The 26,197-nt window shown below is 37.8% G+C and overlaps 1 long non-coding RNA gene across 2 annotated transcripts in view; it reads left to right on the top strand.

Annotated features, from left to right (window-relative positions):
* The first annotated feature begins 3,874 nt into the window (after positions 1-3,874).
* The window catches only part of LOC126962334 (uncharacterized), an 83,050-nt gene continuing 60,727 nt past the window's right edge, over positions 3,875-26,197 (top strand). For both annotated transcript variants that reach the window (XR_007728654.1, XR_007728653.1), the window contains exons 1-3: positions 3,875-4,108; positions 15,620-15,683; positions 25,012-25,096. This is a non-coding gene — a long non-coding RNA (uncharacterized LOC126962334). The remainder of the gene's footprint in view (positions 4,109-15,619; positions 15,684-25,011; positions 25,097-26,197) is intronic.

Below are 26,197 nucleotides of genomic sequence, written 5' to 3'. Positions count from 1 at the left end.
TGTTTACCTCTCTTTTCTGGACATTTCAGGGCTCTTTGAAGTAAAATTTGAAAAGCCAGGTGCCAGGGAAGACAATTTTGAAACTAAAGTTTGATTTTGGGATGGCTGTTAAATATTTGAGGTTTAAAACACTTGATACCATGAAATAGAATTCCAGATTATCATAAATTTATTTTGCCAAAATGATGACTCAGACATTTTAAAGAAGCAAAACCCTTTAAAATTTTACCAAAGAGCAGATTCTTGCCTTGGGAAAAGCGTGTTATGCTTTTATTTCAATGCTCAATTTACAGAAAAACCATATAATACCCTTTTTTGGATTTGGTCAATGTGTTCACACAGAGAACCTCTTCTGCAAGATTAATTTAGACAATTCTTCCACAACTTCGTTGAACCATTAGCTTTTTCTTAACTCAAAACAATCATTTAACCCTAGGCAGAAGTTTATGTGTCCATGCTTGCTTATAACCTTTTACTAAAAAATACATTCTACTGTTCTTACACGCCTTGTATGTAAATCTATTTCAGTAGTCTCAATTACATGTTATAATGTTAACACCTAGCAGTTATTAACCTTAAGGTGAAACTTGGTAAGTAGCTTTAATTGCGTGCTAACAGCAGCCAAGTGTTGCTTTCTTTCTTAGGGGTATGGTTAGTTCCATATGTCCCCAGGCCTTAACCAGTTTTGAAACTGGCAAGTCAAATAGTTCTCAAAACCCCCAAAAGCAGTTTGTAACCTCAGAACACCTAGCAAATCTTGCATCTGACCTGCATTATCTAGCCCACCTATTTACATTTTAATGACATCTGCTTTTTATCAGTAATCTTTAAGGCTGTTTTTTCTTCTCAAAGATTAAAGTCATGTGAACTGAAAGATACCACAGCTTTTGTCTTCGCTTTAAAAAATATTAGATCCAAGCAATTGTCTTTCTTTATGTTAAATTAATTAGAGCTCTTTTTACAGACATCACACACAGTATACACACAGACAGGCAGAAGAAGACCCAGTCACTGGGTGGGGTTATTTAAGAAACAGGGCTAGAATAACATACAGATATGAAACCAGAGGGGGCTCACCCCCTAAGGCAGGATTCCCAAGCAGTTACCAGCCACGCCCTCAGGATGTAAAACAAGATGGAAGCTTGATTTCACAACCAAAACTTTGCAAAAAATATAAACAGTGATAGTTGTGGGGGCTGGCCTAGTAAAAACGTCTTTTAAAAGAAAAAAAAAAAAGTGAAGGTTAACTGCTGATGGGGTGGAGAAGAGGAAAAAAAAAAGATTTAAAAATTCCTGGGGAAGAACCTGTTATTCTTATACAACTGGTTTTTCCTGCAGGAGAAAAGCTTAATTACTGTCCCGTGGAGTAAAGCCCCTTTGAGAGGTGAAGCCAGCTGGACTTCCTGGGTGGAGTGGGAACTTGGAAAACTTTTCTGTCTTACAAGAGGATTGTAAAATGCTCCAATCAGCACTCTGTAGCTAGGATTGTAAAACGCACCAAGCAGCGCTCTGTAAAATGGAGCAAGCAGTGCTCTGTAAAATGGACCAATCAGCAGGACATGGGTGGGAACAAATAAGGGAATAAAAGCTGGCCATCCCCCCGCCAGGATCAGCAACCTGCTGGGTTCCCCTTCCACGCTGTGGAAGCTTTGTTCTTTTGCTCTTCAAAATAAATCTTGCTCCTGCTCACTCTTTGGGTCTGTGCCACCTTTAAGAGCTGTAACAATCATCACAAAGGTCTGCAGCTTAATTCTTGAAGTCAGTGAGACCACGAACCCACCAGAAGGAACAAACTTCAGACACACCACTTTCAGAGCTGTAACACTCAGCGCGGAGGTCCACAGCTTCATTCTTGAAGTCAGTGAGACCACAAACCCACTGGAAGGAACAAACTCTGGACACACCTTGGCTGGAGAAAGGGAAGGCTCCGGTGGCATGTGGCAGAACAGGCCAGCCAGCTGGCTATGTGGGACCCTTGGGCCATGAGTCCCAGCTCTGGCAATGAGGGGAGAGTGGCAGGGAGCTGCTGTTCACTGGTCCCTCCCACAAAAGGAAGGAAAAGGCCATGAAAAGGCTCAGGACCAATGGGGGTTGGTAGAATGGTTTCCCTCACCCTCAGAAGTCCAAGGATAAAGGCTGGGCGCGGTGGCTCAAGCCTGTGATCCCAGCACTTTGGGAGGCCAAGGTGGGTGGAACACGAGGTCAGGAGATCGAGACCATCCTGGCTGACACGGTGAAACCCCATCTCTGCTAAAAATACAAAAAAAAAAAAAAAAAAAGCCGGGTGTGGTAGCGGGTGCCTGTATTCCCAGCTGCTCAGGCTGAGACAGGAGAATGGCATGAACCCAAGGAACAGAGCTTGCAGTGAGCCAAGATCACACCACTGCACTCCAGTCTGGGTGACAGGGCAAGACTCCATCTCTAAAAAAAGAAAAAAAAAGAACAAGGATGGAAAGGCTTAGAAGCAGTAGTGAGAGATTTTGAGCCCCCATTTCACTCACTGCTTCTTGAGTCCCCATGTTGCCCACCAAAAATGTTGCAGGACTTTTTCTTAGTTCAGCTAAAGATGGGGCCCTTGTCCGTCCCACCGCCATGAAAATTTAGGCTTGCAGTTGATTAAAGGGTGAGTAAAGCAGGGTTTCATTGGGTGAAAAGGAAGAAAAGGGGGGAACAGTGACTCTCGCTAGGCCAGAGTCCCTGCTAGAGCACTTCCCACCCCCAGCTTGAACCTCAGCTTCCACACAGGAAGAGGATGGGCCAGACTCCTCCCCACTGCAAATGGAGAACGTCCTGAGACTCCACCTAAGTGCGCAGGACTGTTGTAGTTTTTCCAGTGGCTGTCTCAACAGGGTTTACAGCCTGGTTCTTGCCTTGTGGGGCAGACACTACCACAATCCCACATTTATAGAAGAGAAAAAAAGATACAGAAAGACAATATGCCTTGCTCCAGGTAACCCCATGGAAGGTGTTGAGGCTGAGGTACAACTCAGGGTTCTTTGTGATGCCTTCCTGTCGCTGGACTGCCTCGAAATACGTTATTCTACCTCTGAGCCCCACCCTAGCTCTACTGTTCTTCTTTCTACCACCTGCCCTAGCTTAATACTTCCTATGGTGCAGCTAAACTGCAGGGCCCTTTCTTCACCCCATCCAGCAGGAAGTAGCTAGAGCAGTTGTCGGCCAAATTCCCAACAGCAGTTGGGGTGTCCTGTTTAGAGGGGGGATTGAGAGGTGACAACGTGCTAGCAGCCCTTGCTTACTCTCAATGTCTCCTCAACCTCGTTGTCCACTCTGGCCAGGCTCCAGGAGCCCTTCAACCTGCCGCTGCACTATGAGGGCCCCTCTCTGGGGCTGGCCGAGGCTGGAGCCAGCTCCCTCTGCTCATGGGGAAGTGTAAAGAGAGAGCTGTGGGTGGGAGCTTGGCCTGCGCCTGGCGCTTGTGGGCCAGCCTGGATTTCAGGTGAGCGCTGGCTCAGCAAGCCCCACATTTGGCACAGCCGGCTGGCGCCTGCTGGGTTTGATCAGGGGACAAGCTCCCTCTGGGCTGCGGGAGTGCCCAGGCTTGGTGCCCTAAAGTCCCGTGGCGAGTGCCAGTGAAGCTGGCTGGGCTTCTGGCACTGTTGGGGACTTGGAGAACTTTTCTGTCTAGCTAAAGGATTGTAAATGCACTGATCAGCACTCTGTGTCTAGCTAAAGGTTTGTAAACACACGAATCAGCACTCTGTCAAAACGGACCAATCAGCTCTGTGTAAAATGGGCCAATCAGCTCTCTGTAAAATGGACCAATCAGCTCTCTGTAAAATGGACCAATCAGCAGGATGTGGGCGGGGCCAGATAAGGGAATAAGAGTAGGCCACCTGAACAAGGAGGGGAAACTGGCTGTGGTCCCGTTCAATGCTGTGGGAAGTTTGTTCTTTTGCCCCTGGCAATAAATCTTGCTGCTGCTAACTGTTTGGGTCTGCGCCACCTTTGAGAGCTGTAACACTCACTGTGAAGGTCTGCAGCTTCACTCCTGAAGTCAGCCAGACCAGGAGCCCACCAGAAGGAAGAAATGCCGGACATGTCCGAACATCAGCAGGAACAAACTCCGGACACACCATCTTTAAGAACGGTAACACTCATTGCGAGGGTCCGCGGCTTCATTCTTTTTTTTTTTTTTTTTTTTTTTTGAGACAGAGTCTCGCTCTGCCGCCCAGGCTGGAGTGCAGTGGCGTGATCTTGGCTCACTGCAAGCTCCGCCTCCCGGGTTCACGCCATTCTCCTGCCTCAGCCTCCCGAGTAGCTGGGACTACAGGCGCCCGCCACCTCGCCCGGCTAGTTTTTTTTTTTTGTATTTTTTTAGTAGAGACGGGGTTTCACTGTGTCAGCCAGGATGGTCTCGATCTCTTGACCTCGTGATCCGCCCGTCTCGGCCTCCCAAAGTGCTGGGATTACAGGCTTGAGCCACCGCGCCCGGCCGGCTTCATTCTTGAAGTCAGCCAGACCAAGAACCCACCAATTCCAGATACAATTGCTTAGTACTTCCTATGTTGCTGCCTTGAACCATTCTGTGCTTTTGTTTTTACTGAGTGCATATCTGTCTCCCCAGTGGATTCTGACTTCCCAAAGGCAGGTGTCATTTAAATGCATAATCTCCACCTCTATCCTTACTACCAATTTGATGCTTGTTAATACTGCCTGTTGAGGAGTAGGGTTTTACTCAGTGTGGGATATTGGAAAGAATGCCAGGTTTGAAACAGGGGTAAGGCCATAGGGTGTGATGTCACACAGGCAGGTGTTGAAGTCATGCTCTGCCCCTTCTCGTGTGTAAGACCTTAGGGAAGCTACATATACTTAATTTATTAATATTTAGGCTGATGAATGTAATGTGTAAATATGTAATAAAACTAGTTTACATTTAAAAAATTTTTTCCAACTCTGACTCATGAAACACAAAGCCTAGGCTGACTGGTGTGGACATCAGTACCCCCAGATTACCATAGGGATATGAAGTAGGGTGGTGGAGTGTAGTGGAAAGATCACTGCAGTGTGTTCCCTGGACCAGCAGCACTGGCAATATCTGGGAACTGGCAAAAATCTTTGGCCCAGCAACCAGTGATTCAATTAGCCGTCCAGGTAATTCTGATGCACTGCAAAGCTTAAAACTCACTGCTGCACTGAAAGCTTACCTCTGTGACTTTGAATCACCTGTTTCCTCCTCTCTAGGAATCAGTTTACAAACCGATAAAATGCAGGGATATAGTGTGTGGTTATTAAGGTCCTCTTACCTTTGACAGTTTATAATTCTGCTCTTAATAACTTCTGGTAAATGTATTAATAAATCTTATATGCCAGGCACTTTGTCAGCTGTATGGTGCTTAGTTATTTGAAATAATCATAGGAAATCTACAAAATATAAAACTGAAGTTTAGGCAATGTATGTAACTTGTTTAGGTGTACCAAAATAGCTTGTTATGGAGGTAGAACTAGAATCCCGAATTTTGGTTTCTAAAACTGTTTGCTAAATCACTTTGCTACACAAACCAATGAATATGCATGTCAGCATTGCTGACCCATTTTTAAAATTCAGAATTTATGGTCAGGAACAATGTATTTTTTTTCTTGGTGACTCTTTACCAAATTTCCAATAGATTGAACTAAAATTGCTAGTACAAGTTTCCAGTAAGAAATAGATGCAAACCAAAACTCAAATATCTTCGTGTTTTAGTGATTGATATGGTTGGACTTTGTGTTCTCATCCAAATCTCATCTTGAAGTATAATCCCCATAATCTCCATGTCTCAAGGGAGAGACCAAGTGGAGGGAATTGAATCATGGGGGTGTTTTCCCCCATGCTGTTCTTGTGATAATGAATGAGTTTTCATGAGATCTGATGGTTTTATAAGCATCTGGCATTCACTCTCTCTCCTGCTGTCTTGTGCACAAAGTGCCTGCCTCTGCTTTGTATTCCGCCATGATTGTCAGTTTTATGAGGCCTCCCCAGCCATGCTGAACTGTGAATCAATTAAACATCTTTTCTTTATAAATTACCCAGTCTTGGGCATTTCTTTATTGCAGTATGAGAACGGACTAATACAGTGATAAAATGCCTTTTTTTGTATAGAATTTTTCTACCCAAAATAGCATCCCCTCATATGATTTTGTGCTATGTGGAGTAATGCAAAAATTCAGATATGGCCATTTATTTTTTTATTTTAATGTATCACTTTAAAACTAAGAAGTCAATTCTAATCACGATTTTTAATACAATAAGGCAAATTTACTGGATATATTACCAGATAAATCATCTAGAGGTGTAGTTTGGAAAATGCAGTTATGATTATGACTCATGGATTCTTTCTTAAAATGAAACAAGAAGTGTTTTTCTCTCTCCATCATCTTCTAGGTAGGTTTGGCTGGAATTAGCCAGCCCTTTGACAATCCATTTTATAAATTTCATAATATTAACAACTTTGAATAAAAACCAAGGAAACTTGCATGTGATTTTTTATTTTCTCTAAGTCTTTGTTTCTTATTTGTAAAATAATAATATTTTTAAAATCCCCATTTATTTCCCAAGGGTTTAGTGAAAAACAAGTATGATAATATTGGAGATACTGTTATTTATGAGGTACCTGATCTTTTTCAATCTTTAGTACTTGATGTGTAAGGAACTTACAAAGTTGTTATAAAGAAACACATTTTACAGGCTTATACAACACAGTTTTCCAAACAAGGAGTGAATATGTATTTTATTTAAAAGGTCAGATGAAACAAATGGACTCTGTTTATATTCATCTGTATTTTCAGCTTTTGAAAATATTTTAGTTTTAGTAGAATTTTATCTGCTATGCATTTTGATTTATTTTCAAATTTCATCACTTGAAAGTTTCAGTGATTTAAAAATGTTTACGCGATGTTTACTATGCGCTAGACACTGGGCTAGATTCTGGGAACACAGTTATAAGCAAAACAAGTACAAAGAGCTTATTGTTCAGTGATTTAAGCAAATTCATATATAAGAATTCAATTATTACCAAGTGTTGTAAGTCCCGTTAAAAGTCCCACCAAGTATGGTAAGTCTCCATATGAGAACTTGTTGGATTATACTGATACATAGATGACATAACAGGATTTGGTGAGTGTTTTATTGTGGGAAGTGAGGGAGAGTGAGAAACCAAGAATCACCTGGATTCGGAGGCAAGGTAGAGACAGTAGTGTCACTCAGTGGGACAGAGATTTTGGAGAGAATATTTGCAAAGTAACGTGATGTATTCAGTATAGAACCCATTTATTTTCAGGTGTTTTTAAGACACCTGGCTGGAAGTGGCTTAGGTGGTAACTGATTTGTATGAATTGAGTTGAAGAGATAAGAGTTTTAACATGCGAATTAATATTTAGGAGTCGTCAGTATACAGATAATACCATTTCCATCTTCATAGTCCTAGCAGCTATAGAACTCTCTTCATGGAAGATACATAGTTGCAATATATGAAAACATCAACAATTTTAGTTGACATACAGGGGTTCCTGTTTAAACAGATAAGCATGCTATTCCAATCATGAAACCTGAAGAGAGTCAATCCATTATCTTTCATCATTCAGATATGGATTTATGTAAGAGCAGGGTTATGTTCTCACACAAACTGAGAATTCACTCAAAAGATGGATTGGGGTCACACACGCTAAAAGAGAAATCTTTATCTGCTTTTGTAAAATGCTTCCTCTTTATTGCAACTCAGCGATCTTAGAGAAAATAAGGCTTAACAAGCAAGTCGTTGTTCAGATGCTGAGGGAGCAAAGTTGGGTCGATATTTTAATTTGAGTCTTACAATTATGGATGCAGATAACATTTCTTGACACTGTGCTGATTCTTAATAGAATGCTGAACACACATTTCATTTTAGATCAGTTCTTGATGATCCATATAATATATAAAACCAAAATTGCTCTTCTTAAAAATCTGAATTTTCATGTTAGAGGCTCTGATCTCTAGCATTTCTCTCATCTTTCACCTCTGCCTTGTTCAAACATGCTCCATCTATTTATTCCCTATTTATCCCTTAAGACTTGCTTAATAGCATTAAGATAGTTTTAAATTTATTATGTCTTAAGAAGTAAACATTCTTTTCCATGATTATCTTTTTTCAATCTTTACTCATAATTAAAATAACAAAAATAGTAACATAAAATTAAAATTAAAAATAAAATGACAAATTCCATGTTTGGGCTTTACTTGGGTGCATGTAGTTTTAACTAGTATCGAATTAACCTTCTTTTTAAATATAACTTTCTTCCCTCCAGATAGACATGACTGCAGTGAATATCTTTGGGTAAAGCCAGTTTTCGTCTTTGGAATTGTTTCAGGTAGTAAATTAGGAATCAATTGCTGGATCAAAGAAACCATCACTTGAATTTTTATAATTCTTTCCAAATGTTTGAACCGTTTTACTGTGCCACTTATTGATTTTAGGAGCAATTATTTTGTAGCTTTCGTATCCATTTCCTCACAAATTCCATCTCTCTGCCTTGCTGATTTTCAAATTTATAGGCAGAGATACAAATGATTAAGATAATTTTGTGACATTACTATTAAAATGTTTTTATGGGAGATAGAAGGAAGGTGTGAGAAGATTTTGTTTAATTTTAGGGGCTAGAAAGAAGGATAATATTAAAAATAACAGCTCATTTGATATAGATATCACATAATTAAAAGTAGTATCTGATCAATCAGAGTGAACAGCAAGGTGAAAAACCCATACAGCTAGATTAGTGCATCTGAATGAATATCAGCCCTAGCTAGGAAGACAGACAATGAGCTGCTAATTTAAATATAGTTGAGACACCATAACTTGGATTCAGAAGCTTACCCTGAGATATTTAACTTGAGTTGCTAGTCACTTCATCATCAACTGCCAACTACTACAACTATTAAGAGTTTGAAAAGATGAACAGTTAACATCTTTTCAACTGTTCAACTTGAACAGTTAACAAAAATTGAGAAGATTCTCAGTCTTAGTTATAAGCAGATAAATGTAATTCAAAAGAAATAGATGTAATTTTATACCCAATATTGGCAAAGATTGCAATGTTGAATAATTCCTGGTGTTGACCAAGATATATAGAAAAAAATATGTTACAGCTATTGAAAGTGTAAATTGATACTGTCCTTTGAGAGAGCAATCTGGCAGCACTTAGAGAAATGAAGAATGGGTATTCTGTATGAGCCAGGCTCCCACTCACTCAGGTCATAGGCAGACAAGAGTGAGAATGCTTACCATGACACCGTTTGAGATGAGCAGCAGAGGTGCCCACATTCATTACAATGAATAATAAAAATGGGATGCATGGATATAAAGCCATATGGACAGATTTTAAAATACAATGTTGTGTGAAGCTATTAATAAACAGAAAAAGGCCAGTAGCATAATGTCATTTATGTAGATTAAAATGTTTTATTTAAAATAACAGAAGGTGAATTATAAAATGTTAAGTAATCAATACACTGTATTTTTATTTTGCAATCAAGTATAAATTACTATTCTCATACTTTAAATATTTTTATCTATCCCTAATGTGAAAAGTAATTTTTAATTTTAAAATTTCATTCTGTTTTCTATGAAATATGTAGAAGTTTATTTGATAGTAGAAATGGTTTAAATGAGAAAAAAAGATAAAATGACAAAATGCATGATATTTGTATGTATGTATATATAAAGGGAGATTACAATTAGATTGATAAACAGAAGTCATCAAATTTACCTCTAAATAAGGCTTTACCAAAGTCATGCTTTACCAGCATCTTCTTTTTGTGGGATCCTACAGGGTAGGAAAGGTAGTGGGGACTGGGTTGGAGGGGTACAATAAAATGCAACAATTGGGGCACATAACATGCGAATGTGATTATAGTATTCTTTAAGCAGTATAAATAACTCAGCTATTTCTACTGAGATCAAACTAGAAAGAAAGAAAACAAAGGAAGGAGTCAGGGAGGGGCAGAGAACAAGACACACACAGAGAGAAAGTTTGGTAGGCATAAAGACAGACGCAAGGGAATAAATAAAAGTGAAGCAGTGTTTTCTTTTTTGTAGGCAGTAGACTGTACATAAAAATTAAATTTAGTACCTCAAAAGGGTAGTTGCAAAAATTTTGTAACGGAAGTAAAAAGCAAAGCTGGGAAAACATATTTGCAAAATATATAATAGTCAAAGAGTTATTTTCTTTGGCATATTAGGCAATCCTGGAAGTTCACAACTCAATAGCAAACAACATTTTTAGTACAGACAGTTCACAGAAAAAGGACTACAAATAGCTAAAAATTATATTAAAAATTGCTAGAATTATTCATAATGAAAGTACTGTAAACAAAACAATAATTTGATTTGTTCACTTATTAAACTCTCACATATTACCAATTTTTATAACGCCCAATGCTGATGAATGGAAGAATTCTAGAGATTTCATGTTCTGTTGAAAAGAGTATATAATTAATACGGCCTCATTTAAAGGACAATTTGACCATATCATTCAACATTTAAGATGTGTTTCTATTTGACTCACATGTCTTAGAAATTATCCTATGTATTTATTAACATGTGGAAATACATATGTATTTATCTGTGTAATTTAGGTAATTTATTTAACTTCTATGTGCCTCATTTTCCTCATTTGGGTAAAACTGAGATAATAATAGTGACTACTTCATAAAGTTGATGTGAGGATTAAATTATTGACATGTGGCTGGGTGTGGTGGCTCATGCTTGTAATCCCAGAACTTTGGGAAGCTGAGGTGGGAGGATCACATGAGGCCAGGAGTTTGAGACCAGCTTGACCAACATGACAAAACCCTGTCTTTACTAAAAATACCAAAATTAGCCAGGTGTGGTGGTGCCTGCCTGTAATCCCAGCTACTTGGGAGGCTAAGGCGGGAGAATTGTTTGAACCTGGGAGGCAGAGGTTGCAGTGAGCTGAGATCGTGCCACTGCACTCCAGCCTGGGAGACAGAGCCAGACTCCATCTCAAAAAAATAAAAAAAAAAAGTATCGACAGGTAAATCACTTAAAACAGTACCCAGAACATAGAAATAATAACATCAACAATAATATTGTGATGATTACTACTGCTCCTAGTAGTTATATTTATTGTAAGAATATTTTTATATTTATAATACTGAAAAGGTAGTAAAATTAATTTTTATCAGTAGAATTCTAGTAAAGTAATTATATTCATCCAATGGCATACTCTGTGTGGGTAGTGAAATGAAAATTTTCAATAACACGTTGTTAAGTGAACAAAGGAAAATGCAGAACAGTGCCTATTGTATGCTTGCATTGGTATGGAAAAGAAATGTATATATTTCTGTATATGAGAATATATAATTGTTGATGAGCGTTGATTCTTTAAACTGCTTGACTTTTTTGATATTTATTTATTTATTGTTATTTAAAAAGGAAAGTATTTTTCATAGAGACAAAGTTTTGTCATGATGCCCAGGCTGGTCTCAAAGTCCTGGGCTCAAGTGATCCATCTGCCTTGGCCTCCCAAAGTGCTGGAATTACAGGTGTGAACCATGGCACCTGACTCAAACTGCTAGAATTCTTAAGTTCTTTGTTATTTTTATAATGATGAAAAAACTGTCATAGTAATTATAAGCAGGAAATATTTATTGATATATACCTAAATAAAAATATTAAGCTACAACAGTAAACATTTAGTCGCCCTGTGTCTTAGTCCTTTCTGTACTACTATAACAGAAGAGCAAGGACTGAGTAATTTATAAAAAAGAAAATGAGTTTCTCACTGTTCTGGAGGCTGGAAAGTTCAATATCAAGTTGTAGCATCTGGTGAGCCTTTTTGCTGCATCATTCCACAGCAGAAGGCAGAGGACGAGAAAGAGAGGCAGTGAGAGAAAGAGAGAGCAAGCAAGAGGGACCAAACTTGCTTTTATCAAGAACCCACTCCCATGATAACTGACTCCACCAATTGTGGCATTATTCATTCATAAGGGCAGAGCCCTCATGACTTAATCACTTCTTAAAGGTTCCCCTCTCAACATTATTGCACTGAGAATTAAGTTTCTAACATATAAACTTTGGGGACCCATTTAAACCATAGCACCCTGAAATTCATGTATACCTATCATAGAGGAGAAAAGGATTCATTTCTTTTAAGACTGAAAGACCTATGATAAAAAACAGATAACAAGCAAAAAGGAAACAAATTTATTTTAATGAAGACCCAGAGTGGCTCATGCCTGTAATCACAGAACTTTGGGAAGCTGAGGCAGGAAGATTGCTTGAGCCCAGGAGTTTGAGATCAGCCTGGGCAACTTGGTGAAATCTAATCTCTACAAAAAATACAAAAAATTAGCTGGGCATGGTGGTGTGTACCTGTCCTCCCAGCTACCTGGGAGGCTGAAGTGGGAGGATTCCTTGAGCATGGGAGGTTGAAGCTGCTATGAACCGTGATTGCACCACTGCATTCTAGCCTAGGTGACAGAGTGAGACCCTGTCTCAAAAAAAAAAGAAAAAAGGAAAAGAGAAACAAAGACCCCCCAAAAGAGGAAAACCTGTATTCTTGTGAACAGTTGCACAGAAGTATAATTGGAGGACAAAAGAGTATGATGTAAATGGTAATAAACTGGGGCGGGGGGACTTAGCAAGGTCTGTTTGTTGAGATTCTTTCCTGTGTGCCTGTGCTACATTCCTTTCCTCTGGGTATAGGCAGGATCTCTCTGGAATGAGGGTCTTACGAACTATTTTAGAGGAAGGCCAGTGAATTATTTTATGGCCTGCTTCAGGGGAGAAGCGGGGGAGAAGGTCAGAGAGACCTTCCTGCTTCTGCTATTTTCTCAAATGTCAAGGTGCTATCCTTTGGGGTAGTGTGTGAACCCCATCAATATACATAATTCTGGAAAGCTATTTGACAATATGTGAACACTGATTATTTCTGGGTAGTGGCATACTTGGAAGTTGTATTTTTCTGGTCTACTTTATTTCTACACGTTAAAAAAAAATGAATGTTATTTTGACATAAAACAAACAATTATAGATATTTAGATATATGTGTATACAAAAATATTAATATTTACTATCTTTAAAAAATAAATCTATTAGGTCTGTGATTTCTTGTATCATCTATTACCAACTTTCATTAATATTTAGATTAGATAATATTTAAATTTAAATGGCATATTTTGGGTTTAATTTTAGCTTTAAAAATTCCTAGCTATTTTTAAATTAGTCTTTTTAAATATGTTTTTTTCTGAGCCTTTGTTTGCTTATCTGCGTAACCCGAGGATTAAATTGAAAACAAACATGCAAACCCTCTGGCAATTTTATAAATTCTTTACAAATGATAGTTGCTAATGTTATAAAGTTGTATAAGAGCATCATGTTCAATGATGGTTGAAAACATTGCATAAAATTGAAAAACAATACTAAGATCCTGCTGAAATTAATTATTCATCACACAACTAGTCATATTCAGAAAGCATGCCTGCTCCACTGATTCCCTCTGTCAGCCTTCTGGCAACAGTTAAATGGCTTTAACTACCTCATGGAAAGGTTGTTTCACTTCAGTTTTCATGCTCAGCAGTGTTTAAAACAGTTTGTTTAACATAACAGAGGATCAATTAATTCTATCTGAATTAAGCTTTATTAATCATTGTTTTCATCTAAAATAAATATTTTCAAGGTTATCATAATTTTTTCTTGTCTTTGTGAAATGAAACATTTAATTTGGTTCTCTATGAGAGGGAAATGTAAAGAGGATTAAAACAGCACTGGAATGAGCTCCTTAAAAAACTCACTAAACAAATTTGGTTGGCTCTCTGTTCTCTTTCCTTTTGTTTCCCTTTTGATAATGCTTCTGTGAAACTGAAATCGCTTTCATCTAGGAACAGTTTCCTGGGTCTTTTTATGATCTGGGTATAGTTAGACAATCAGAGTTGAAATTTTAGAATTCATGTCTTCTTGGTGTTTGCCTTCTTTTAGAGGACACTTAAAGTTTTGAAAATTATTCCTGGATTTAAGAAGCCCTGAGTGCCTTTGATAGAGATGGTGACTTTCAAGTGCTAATTGACACACTTAGTATATCACAGGATGCCAAGATCACCAGATGAGACACCCGAAGAGAAACATCAAAAGCTCTCCCCTTCAAAGGAGCTCCCAAACACTGTTTGTTGGGAGTGCACATTGGTGCAACTTATCTGGAGAACAATTTGCCAGTTATTTATCAAAATTGTAAATGCATCTACACTTTAAACCAGCAACCTCCCTACTTAGAATATATACTGTGGATATACAAGCATAAATTATCCAGAATATAAGTACATGGATATTCTTTAAAGCATTTTTTTTGTAATCACCAAAACACTAGACAGAACTGTCCAACATATTGTGATAATGAAAGAAAAATATCCTTATTCTTAGGAGCTGCATGCTGAAGAATTTAGGGAGAAGAGAAATATGACAAAAATGCTAACCTTGTTGAATCTAGATGATGAATGCATGAGTGTTTATTGTACTATATCTGTTTTTCTCCATGTTGAACATTTTCATAAAATGTTTAAAAAATAGTTCATTGATAAGATATTGGGCAAATTATGATCTGTCTATAAAATGGTAAATTTGTGGTTGTCAAATATGTAATAAAATAATATTTTTCAGTGAAAATGGTAAATGGCAGAAAAGTAATCATCCCATGTAAAGTATCTGAAGAATTACTTTAGAATAAGGCTCTGGAGCTATGATGGAATAGCTTGCAGAAGGCAGATACTCCTACTGAGAACAATTAAAAAGCTGGATAGGATACAAAAAAATGTGCTTGAAGGCATCAGAAAATTACTGAAGCAACTAGGATTTGAGGGTACAAGAGCTCAGAGAGAAGAAAACCTTTGAGAAGATAACATCTGTAACTGCTTTTTTTCTCAGGGCGTTTGACTATTCTTGGTATTGAGCAAATAGTTAAGTAGCCTGATGTAGAGCCAGGAAGATATTTGCAGCTAAGAGAGAGAGAAGCGAGCAGAGTCTTTGGCAATTTCATGGAACAGGAGGGACAAAAATTAAAGTTTGGGGATATGAATATCAGAGGTGTTTGAGGTATTTGAACCAGAGCACTCCATCTTGACTAGGGGCTGGGTGAAACAAGACTGAGAACTACTGAGCTGCAGTCCCAGGAGGTTAGGTGTTCTTAGCCACAGGATGAGATAGGAGGTCGGCACGACACAGGTCACAAAGACCTTGCTGATAAAACAGGATGTGGTAAAGAAGCTGGCCAAAACACACCAAAATCAAGATGGCAATGAAAGTGATTTCTGGTGTCCTCGCTGCTCATTATATGCTAATTATAATGCATTAGCATGCGAAAAGACACCCCCATCAGTGCCATGGCAGTTTACAAATGCCATGGCAATGTCGGAAAGTTACCCTATATAGTCTAAAAAGGGGAGGAATCCTCAGTTCTTGAAATTGCCCACCCCTTTCCCAGAAAACTCATGAATAATCCACCACTTGTTTAGCATATAATCAATAAATAGCTATAAGTAGACTCAGTTCAGCAGCCCATGCCGCTGCTCTGCCTATGGGGTAGTCACTTTTTGTGTCTTAACTTTCTGAATAAACTCGCTTTCATTTTGTTACAGGAAAGGGGCGCCAATCCAGACCCCAAGAGAGGGCTCTTGAATCACACTCAACAAAGAACCTAGGGTGAGTCTGTAAAGTGAAAGCAAGTTTATTAAGAAAGTAAAGAAATAAAAGAATGGCTACTCCATGGACAGAGCAGCCCTTGATTGCCCATTTTTATGGTTATTTCTTGATGATATGCTAAACAAGGGGTGGATTATTTATGCATTCCCATTTTAGACCATATAGGGTAACTTCTTGATGTTGCCATGGCATCTGTAAACTGTCATGGCACTGGTGGGAGTGTGGCAGTGAGGGCAACCAGAGGTCACTCTCGTGGCCATCTTGGTTTTTTGGATTTGGGCTGGCTTCTTTACTGCAGCCTATTTTATTAACAAGGTCTTTATGATCTTTATCTTGTGCTGACCTCCTATCTTATCCTGTGACTTAGAATGCCTTAACTGCCTGGGAATGCAGCCCAGTAGGTTTGAGCCTCATTTTACCCAGCTCCTATTTAAGATGGAGTTGCTCTAGTTCAAATGCCTCTGAGAACTTTACTGTATGGACTTACCCCAAATTCTTTCTTGCGAGGTCCAAGAACCCTCTCTTGGGGTCTGGATTGGGACCCCTTTCTGGTAACATGTATACAGCCAGAATATGGGGTGAAGGCAAGATCCTGGTGAAAAGAGAGGCATAGAAAGTTAAGACCAGTGGCCAGTTTTGTCCTTCAGGCATTTGCGAAATTCTTAAATGCAAAGTTTAAAAGTAGGCAGAATGCTCATGGAAGTCGGAGTGGCGTCTTTTGCCAGTGAAAGACTTTTACCATTTCATAGTGCCAAGAAGACAAAAATTATACTTCAGAATCCACTAAAAGAAGAGCCTTTGTAAAACCACTCAGAGAGCTACAGGCTAGGGGTAGAAGTGAACCAGAGAAAATAAAACTTTATAAAAACTGTAACTCAAATTAAGTCAGCTCAGTTCCTGATTGGATGCAGATGACATGCCCACGCTTTGTGTACCAGAAGTAGAGGGAAGCTCATTTAGGGGAATGTAGTACCTCTGGGTACTCTATAGTTTGTCATATAAAATGTCCAACGATCCATCAAAAATTAATAGGTATTCCAATAATTAGTTCTAAGAGGCGGGGAAGATAATAGGGAAAAACCATGGATGATCTAGATTTTGGAGTTATAAAACATAGACTTAAAGTAGCTGCAATCAATAGTTTCAAGAAAATAAAATGAAGAAGTTCATTAAAGAAGTGAAAATTTAATTATTGAAAAATGAAATAAGATTTAAAATTCAGTAGATGAGTTTAATTAGAATGCACATAGCAGAAAAGAAGATAAATATACTGGTCAGTGGAAATGTTCTGGCTGAAGCACAGAAAGATAAAAATATAGAAAATATACAAAAAAGGGTAAGAGACATATAAGATATGGGGAGAAAGTCTAATGTGAATTGAAGTTCTAAGGGTGAAGGAAAGTGATGCCAGGGCCAAAGCAATATTTAGGAAACAATGGCTAAGTCTTTCCTAGAAATGTAAAAGGAAAGAAATCTTGCTACAGATTCAAGAATCTTTATAACTCCAAGCATGAAAAGTATTAATACTAAGAAAAAAATACTTCAGCACATTATAATAAAATTGTTTAAAACCATGGACAAAGGGAAATTCTGAAAACCTTCTAGAGAAAAAGAACACATTACCTGAAAAAGAATATCCACAAGACAGAGCTATTTTCTCAAAAGACATGGATGAAATTAAAACTCAATGGAAATACACCTTTAAAATAAACAGCACAAACACACACACACACACAACAAAAAAACCAGTCACTGACCTAGAATTCTGAATGTACTAAGGATATCCTTCCAAAGTTAAGACACATTAAAGAATTTCTATGCAAACAAAAGTTAGCTAAATTAAAATTGCCAACATTTATCCACTAAAAGAAATACTAACATAGAAAGTAAATAATCTCAGAAATAAAATAAACATGAAAATGAAGGAAGAGCAATGGAGTTAATCACTGAATAAATATAAATAAACTGATGATTTTATTATAATGTATCATAAGATTTAAAATATAGAAAGAATTAAAATTCATAAAAACAAAAACACAAAGTGGAAGAAGGACTGAGACTCAAGTGTTTGAGGATCTGGGAATTGGTAAGCGTGAGTACTAGTTTTATATTAAGTTGTAGTAAGAGAAAAATGCCCAATATAATCTGTACAGAGCCTCTGAAAGAACAACAACAACAAGAAAATCGTTTAAAATCTACATACAGGGGAAAATAAAAATAATTGTTTAACCAAAAAGGGGCAAGAAATGAGGAAAAAAGAAATATAAAAGCTAAGGAAAACGGTACTAAAAAGAAATAGAATGATGACAAATATATCAACAATTATGATAAATTCATCAATTAATAGACTAAGCTTGACAGACTAAATAAAAGGCAAAATCTACAATCTGCTGCTTACAGGGAACATACCTTTTGTATAAAAATACAGAAGGATTACAAGTAAAAGAGTGGAAAAATATATACCATGTAAATGCTAACCAAAAGGAAAAGTGATATAGATAATAGATAATAATAAACAAATTAGAGTTTAAGACAAAATGTAATCTTAGAAATAAAGATGAATATTTTACAATGATAAAAGTGTAGTCCCATTAGGAAGATAAAACAATTCTAAACAGTTACACATATCATAGCATATTTCAAATTCTATAAGGCAAATGTTGGAATGGAGAGCTGGACAAATCTATAACTATAATACAAATAAAATATTACAGAATATTTGAAAAAATGACTAAGAAATTTAAAGTCATAAACATGTAGACACTTGCATCCACCAATAGAATAATTCCTATGTGTTTCTAGTGGTAGAATAATGCCTATGTGTTTCTAGTGGTCATGAAACATTTAGCTAATTTGACTCTATGTTGTGTCATGTAGCAAGACACTATTTTGTCATATAAAAAGACAGTAAACAATATTACCTCATTAGGGGTAATACTGAGTGGAGCCACTTCCATTTCTGCCTCTTGATTCTTGGCTATGAGAGAAACATCACCACTTACTGGATGCTGATTTAGGGCATGGACAGCCTCATGGAGGATATTGCTTTAGCCCTGAAAGGTGTAGCTGAGCCTTTGAAAGGCCATTCCACTGTTGTACCAAACCAAATGCTTCAGGATGAAGGGAAACATAGTAAGGCCAGTGAATTATATGAGCATGGGCCCATTGTCACAAGTTATTTGCTGTGAATGAGTTGTTTGATCAGAAGTAATGTGTACAGAATCACTGCAACAGTGGATAAGGCATTCTGCAGTATGACAGGTTTGGCAGAAACATTGCATGCAGGTAGGCAAATCCATAGCTAAGTGTTTTACAGTAAGAACAAAGTTACACTCTTCCATGTTGAAAGTAGTCCGTTGTAATCATGCTGCCACTAAGTAGCTGGCTGATCACCCCAGGAAATGGTGTCATATTGGGTGCTTAGTGTTGTTTTTTGCTGCTGGCAGATTGGACAGTTGACATGACTGTAGCCAGGGTGTTCTTGGTGAGTGGGAGTCCACATTCCTCAGCTCATATATATCATCTCCTTCCCTGACACCATGGCCACTTTGTTCATGAACCCATTGGGTAATGAAAGGCATGGCTGGGCAAAGAAGCTGATTGGTATCCATAAAAATGAATCATCTTATCCACTTGATTATCAAAATCCTCCTCTGCTAAGGTCATCCTTTGAGGAGCATTTAGATGAAACCAAATATCTTACTATTCTTTACCCATTCTGACGTATCTATCCTTGTAACTCTTCCTCAGACATTCTTGTCACCAATTTTCCACTCATGTTTCTTCCAGGTGCCCGAATGTCCAGATAAATCACTGGTCACAGCTTGTGAATTTGTCTAGATTCATATTTCTGGCCATTTTTCCTTTCAAGAAAAATGAACGTTGGTACATAACTCAAATTAAAAAAAAAAAAAAAAAAAAGCACATTGCTCAGCGTTCTGCCTACTGGGAGGATTTCCCTTCACCACTGTGTCTCAGGGATGTCCCAGAAAGGGGTGTAGTGCTGCAGCTGTTCACTTTTGGGTATGCTTGCATATCATGCAGCGTCTGTTACGCAGGCCTAGCTTTCTCTTCCTCAGCCAACTGGTCAAAAAACAAAACAAAATAAAAACAACGATAACAAAACCTCCACATGAAGTCATAGTTGTAGGCTGGGAAAGAAAAGATAATATTGTAGGACTCAGGAAGATTTGGGTCACTTCTTGCAATTTACTTGTACTTCTAGGGCCTGCTTGATCCCAGTACCACCTATCTTTCTTCCATTTGATAATGGAGTGCTGCTGTGCATGTCCAGCTTTATGGCGTGGTGGTTTGGACAACGCTGTGTTTATGATGGGTAGTTAAGGTCACGTGGCATCTTGATGGCCTTTGGTTAAGTGTTTATTCTCTCCTGAGGCACAGTAGCAAGCCAAAAGCTGTTTCTCAGATAGAAAGTATTTATCCACAGAGAATAGCAGGGCAGAATTGCTCTCCTTCTGGATGCTTGAAGGGAGAATCCATTTTCTTACCTTAGCTTCTAGATACCACCTGCATTTCTTGGCTAGTGGCCCTTTCTTCCATTTTCAAAGCTAGCAAAATTGTCACAACTCTTTCTCTGAGCACAGCCAGGAAATGTTCCTTGTTTTCAGGGACACATTTGATTAGATTGGGCCTACGAGGATAATTCAGGATAATCTCCACATCTCAAGGTCTGTACCCGTAATCACATCTACAAATCTCTTTTGTCACAGAAGGTAACATAATCATAAATTATGGGAAAAAGAGCATGGGTGTCTCTGGGGGCCATTATTCTGTCTGCCACAGATGCCTACTATCATTGTGCATTTAGCATTGTACTGGAGGTCCTAGTCAGTGAAATAAGGCTAAATAAATAAATAAAAGCAGAATAACTCAAAAGAAAAACAGAAAAAAAACCTTATTATTTGCATATGACACAATTATGTACCAAAAAATCCCCCAAATAAGCATTAGAAATAATAGATATCCTATTAGTGAATTTAACAAAGTCACTTGATGCAAAATAAGTATTTAAAAATCAATTCTACATTTATATAACAACAACAAACAAGATAAAATAAAAATTTAAAAATTTCATTTACAGTGGTATCAAAAATATTAAAACTAAGACTAAATCTAATAAAAGATATGAGAATGTTTTCAATAAAAACTGTAAAACATTATTGAGTGATATCAAAGATGTAAATACATGGAAGGGTATATAATATATTTGGGATGGAATCAATGTGGCAAAGACATTAATTTTCCGAAATTGTAGATTCAATATAATACAACTTAAAATACGATTAATTTTTTTCAGAAATTAACAGGTGATTCAAAAATTCATATGGTAATACAAAGGGCCCTAAGTAAAACAATTTTGAACAACAAATCTTGAGGTCTTAAACTGTGAGATATCTACACACATTACTGTAAAACTATAGAAACTGAGATAGTGTGGTATTGACATAAGGTTAGACAAACTGACCATAGAAAAGAATGAAGAATCTAGATAGGGCAGGTAGGGTGATAGTTTTTCGATAAATATTGCTGAGTTAATTGACTATCCCAATGGGAAAAAATGTATTTGAATCCATACCTCATATACAGAAAAATCAATTCCAGATAGTTTTCACAACTAAATGTGAAGAGTAAGACAATAAAACTTTTAGAGATAAATGCAAGAGAATCTTATGATTACCACAGGGTTTTCAAAGAATCCTTTAAAAAGACACAAAAGCATGAGCCATAAAAATAAATGGGCAGGGCACGGTGGCTCACTCCTGTAATCCCAGGACTTTGGGAGGCCGACGTGGGCAGTTCACCTGAGGTCAGGAGTTCGAGACCAGCCTGGCCAACGTGGTAGAACCCCCGTCTCTACTAAAAATACAAAAATTAGCCAAGCGTGGTGGCACACAATTGTAATCCCAGCTGCTCAGGAGGCTGAGGCAGGAGAATTGCTTGAACCCAGGAGGTGGAGGTTGCAGTGAGCTGAGATTGCCCTATTGCACTCCAGCCTAGGTGACAGAGTGAGTCTCTGTCTCAAAACAAAACAAAACAAGATTACAGTTGACCTAGAACAATGTAAAGATTAGGACCACTGACTCCCCACACAGTCAAAAATCCATATGTAGCTTTTGACTTCACAAAAGCTTAATTAGTAATAGCTTACTGTTGACAAGAAGCCTTACCAATAACACATAGCCAATTAATACATATGTTGTATATTATATGTATTACATGCTGTAGTCCTAAAATAAATCTAGAGAGAAGAAAATGTTAGTAAGAAAATTTTTATCTGAAGGGAAAGAAAAGAAAAAAAGAAGAAAACCAAAAACCAAAAACCCCCCAAAATTATAAGGAAGAGAAAATATATTTACTCTTTATGAAGTAGAAGTAGATCATCATAAAGATCTTTCTTTATCTTCATGATCTTTGCATTGAGTAGGCTGAGGAGGAGAAGGAAGAGGAGGGTCTTGCTATTTCCAGTGTGGCAGAGAGAGAAGAGGTGAAAGAGGTGGAAGAGAAGGCAGTATAGTGAGGCACACTTGGTGTAACTTTATAGAAACGTATCATAATTTCTGTCTGGCTTTCTTGCTGTTTCATTTCTCTAAAAATGTGTCTATATGGTATCAAGTCTTCTTCCACCTTTTGCTTTAATTTCCATGCCTGTATCAAAGAAGGGTCTATGTCATAAAAGAAGTCAAAAGCAGTCCTCAATAATGAGAACACTTCCGCCAGACTGTCTAATGTAAATGTGTTTTCTGGCACTGCCTCTTCTACGTCTTCTTACTCAATGTCTGGCAGTGGTTCAGATGTACTCATTTTCATCAAGTTGACTTCTGCTAATTCCTTTGGTGTGGTATATATGAGCTCTTGAATTTCTTTAAGATCCTTTACCACCGCCCCCCCCCACATACTGTTTTTCTTAAACCACATCCATGATCTCTTTCATAATTTCGTTGATTGGTTCTAATTTACATCTGAATTACATTTTTTAAATTGGCATGGTTTATATCATATGAAGTCACACACATCTGGACAGTTTTCTCCAGGATGAATATATGGTTTGTGCTTGGCGGATTTCATGGTTTTTTCTATGACAACGATGGTATCTTCAATGGTATAATTCTTCCAGACTTTCATAATGTTCTCTCTGTTGGGATTCTCTTCCCTGACAATCCTTTCAATAGAGTATAGTGTGTAATGAGCCTTAAAGGTCTTTGTAACTCCCTGATCTGGAGGCTGAATTAGAGATGCTGTGTTTCAGGCTAAGTGCATCTCTTTGAACTCATGGGGCTCTGGTGGCCAGAGGCATTGTCTAATATCAAAAGAACTTTAAAAGGCATTCCCCTCTTGGCAAGGTACTTTCTGGCTTCAGGGACAAAGCATCAATGGAATCAATCCATGAAAAGTGTTCTTGTCCAGACCTTCTTGCGCAACCAAAAGACTGGCAGCTGGTGTTTCACCTTTTCTCTTCTAGGCTTGGGGGTTAGCAGCCTTGTAGTAAAGACAGTCCTGGTCACAAGCTCAACTGCATTTGCACAAAAAAGGAGAGTTAGCCTATCTTTTCTGTCTTAAATCCTGGTGCTCCCTTCTCTTCCTTAGTAATAACTGTTCTTTGTCGCATTTTGTCCCAGAACAGGGCACTTTTGTCTGCATTAAAAACCTGTTTAGGCAGATATCCTTTCTCCTTAATGATTTTCTTAATGATGTCTTGGAACTTGTCTGCTGTCTCCTGGTTGGGAGAAATTGCTTCTTTTGTTATCTTGACATTTTAAAAGCCAAATCTTTTTCTAAAATAATTTAACCATCCTTTAATGACATTAACTTCTCCAGTTTTTGGTCCTTCACATTCATTTTGATTTGTCATATAATGCCTTCACTTTTCCTGGAATTATATTGATGTCTACAGGTATGCCTTTCTTAGAGCAATCCGCACCCACATACAAGCTGCATTTTTTTTTTTTTTTTTTTTTGAGACAGAGTCTCACTCTATCGCCCAGGCTGGAGTGCAGTGGTACAGTGGTGTGATCTCTGCTCGGTGATCTCGGTTCACTGCGAGCTCCGCCTCCTGGGTTCACACCATTCTCCTGCCTCAGCCTCCCAAGTAGCTGAGACTACAGGCACCTGCCATCGCACCCGGCTAAGTTTTTGTATTTTTAGTAGAGACAGGGTTTCACCGTGTTAGCCAGGATGGTCTCGATCTCCTGACCTCGTGATCTGCCCACCTTGGCCTCCCAAAGTGCTGGGATTACAAGCGTGAGCCACAGCGCCCGGCCACAAGCTGCATTTTTAAATATCAGATAAAAATTTATTTCAGGTTGGGTGCAGTGGCTCATGCCTGTAATCCCAGCCCTTTGGGATGCTGAGGTGGGTGGATCACCTGAGGTCAGGAGTTCAAGACCAGCCTGGCCAACGTTGAAACCCCATCTCTACTAAAAATACAATAATTAGACAGGCTTGGTGGTGCACGCTGGTAATCCCAGTTACTTGGGAGGCTGAGTCAGAGGAATCACTTGAATCTGGGAGGCGGAGGTGAGCTGAGATCATGCTACTGCACTCCAGCCTGGGTAACAGCGAGACTTCTGTCTTAAAAAAAAAAAAAAAAAAAAATTATAAAAAGCTCAAGATTTTTGCTCCTGGTCATTTAGCTGCAATGAGGCTTCACACATTTCCTTTTCTGTCCTTTTTTTTTTTTTTTTTACAATGATCCTTACACTGGACTTATCTTGAAATGGCAGGTGACCACAGCCTCATACCTCAACCTAGGCTAATATTAAGAAATTCACCTTTTTCTTATAGTGTCATACCTTTTTCTGCTTCTTGGGAACACTTTCAGCATCACTAGTGGCACTTCATCTGGATCTCACCATGTTTTTCAAGGTTCACGGTATTTTACCAAACACAGGGAAAAATACAAGGAACTGTGAGAGATCACTTTTTACTGCAATCTGAAATTCGCTGGAGAGGTGAACTGTTCACACAGGGATGATTAGTGTTACATGGCATTTTAAGGGGATACTTGCTCACTATAATAGTTACAGGACGTTGCTACAACATTATTACAGTAGTAGTATGTGCTATAGTTAATTTTATGCAGTTATGATTTAATATTGCATCTTTACATTTGTTTACATTTCTTTTGAATGTGAATGGCACCATGTATCCTCTGTAAGTTTTTGTGTGCGTAAGTTTTGATAAATGTTAACTTCTTATAATAGATATGTGTATATTTTATGGTGGTACATGATAAAAAACACTAGTAGCTACATATATTTTATACATTCATAACATACCTAACTTGTCCTTATTTTTTTGACATTTCTAGGCTATGTGGTTTGTCTGAGAGTTTTTTCAAATGTCATCATAATCTCCAAAAGATTTTCCAGTATATTTATTGAAAAAATCTACAGGTAAGTGAACCCAGGCAGTTATAACTCGTGTTTGTTGTTCAAGGGTCAATTTTATATCAAAATGAAGGAATTCTGTTCATAAGAACACATAATTAAACAAGCGAAGAGGCAAAAGAGTGGGAGAATATATTCATGAATATATAAAGAAATCCTAGACATCAAAAAGAAACTAACAGATAATGTACTTAAAAAATGAACAAAAAGTTTCACCAAATACTTCACTAAGAGAATACTCAAATGGCTAATTATTAACAGATGAAAAAATACTCAACTTCATTAATCACAGGGGAATGTAAATTAAAATCATATCATCATTCTACAGCATACTCATCTTAATGTCTAAAATGGAAAGCATGAAAAATGCTAACTGTTAGCCATGATATGGAAAATCTAGAACTCTCATCACTACTAGTGGCAGTATACTTATTTTGAAAAATTGGCAGCATCAATAAAAGCTGATCATATGCATGCTGGTGATCTAGCAATTCCATGACTGAATATATACCCAAGACAAATATGTAATATAGTTATCCAAAACATGTGCAGTCAGCTGTGTTATAGTGTAACATACATGTCCATAAAAACCACATTATGCAAAAGCACACAATAATAATCACAGGGATTGTGGAAAAAAATACATTTATAAACAAAACACTCAAAAGTGTAATTGGTGACCCATGAAGAAGATGAAACCTATTGAAAATGGTAGTGCAATTTTATATATGTTAAATGGCTTAGCAAATACATAAATACTATAATAAATATGATACTTTAACTTAAAAAAGACCAGAAGCTTGTGACTTATTATGAAAAGGTGGAAGGGGGTGTATTACTTTCCTATGGCTACTGGGACAAATTATCACAAACTTGGTGGCTTAAAACAACAGAAGTTTATTCTCTCATGGTATGGGTGCTGGACACCAGAAGTCTAGAAGCTAGGAGTTTGCAGGCTGCACTCTCTCTGAAGGCTGTAGGGGAGAAACACTTCTTGTCTCTCCCAGCTCTAGTGGTTCCAGACATCCTTTGGTTTATGGTTGCTTCCTTCCAATCTCTGCCTCCATCTTCATATGACCATCCCTTCTCCCTGTCTTCTTTTCTTAT

The sequence above is a fragment of the Macaca thibetana genome, chromosome 9 (assembly GCF_024542745.1).
Source record: "Macaca thibetana thibetana isolate TM-01 chromosome 9, ASM2454274v1, whole genome shotgun sequence".
NCBI lineage: Eukaryota > Metazoa > Chordata > Mammalia > Primates > Cercopithecidae > Macaca > Macaca thibetana.
This window is presented reverse-complemented; position numbering and strand designations above follow the sequence as displayed.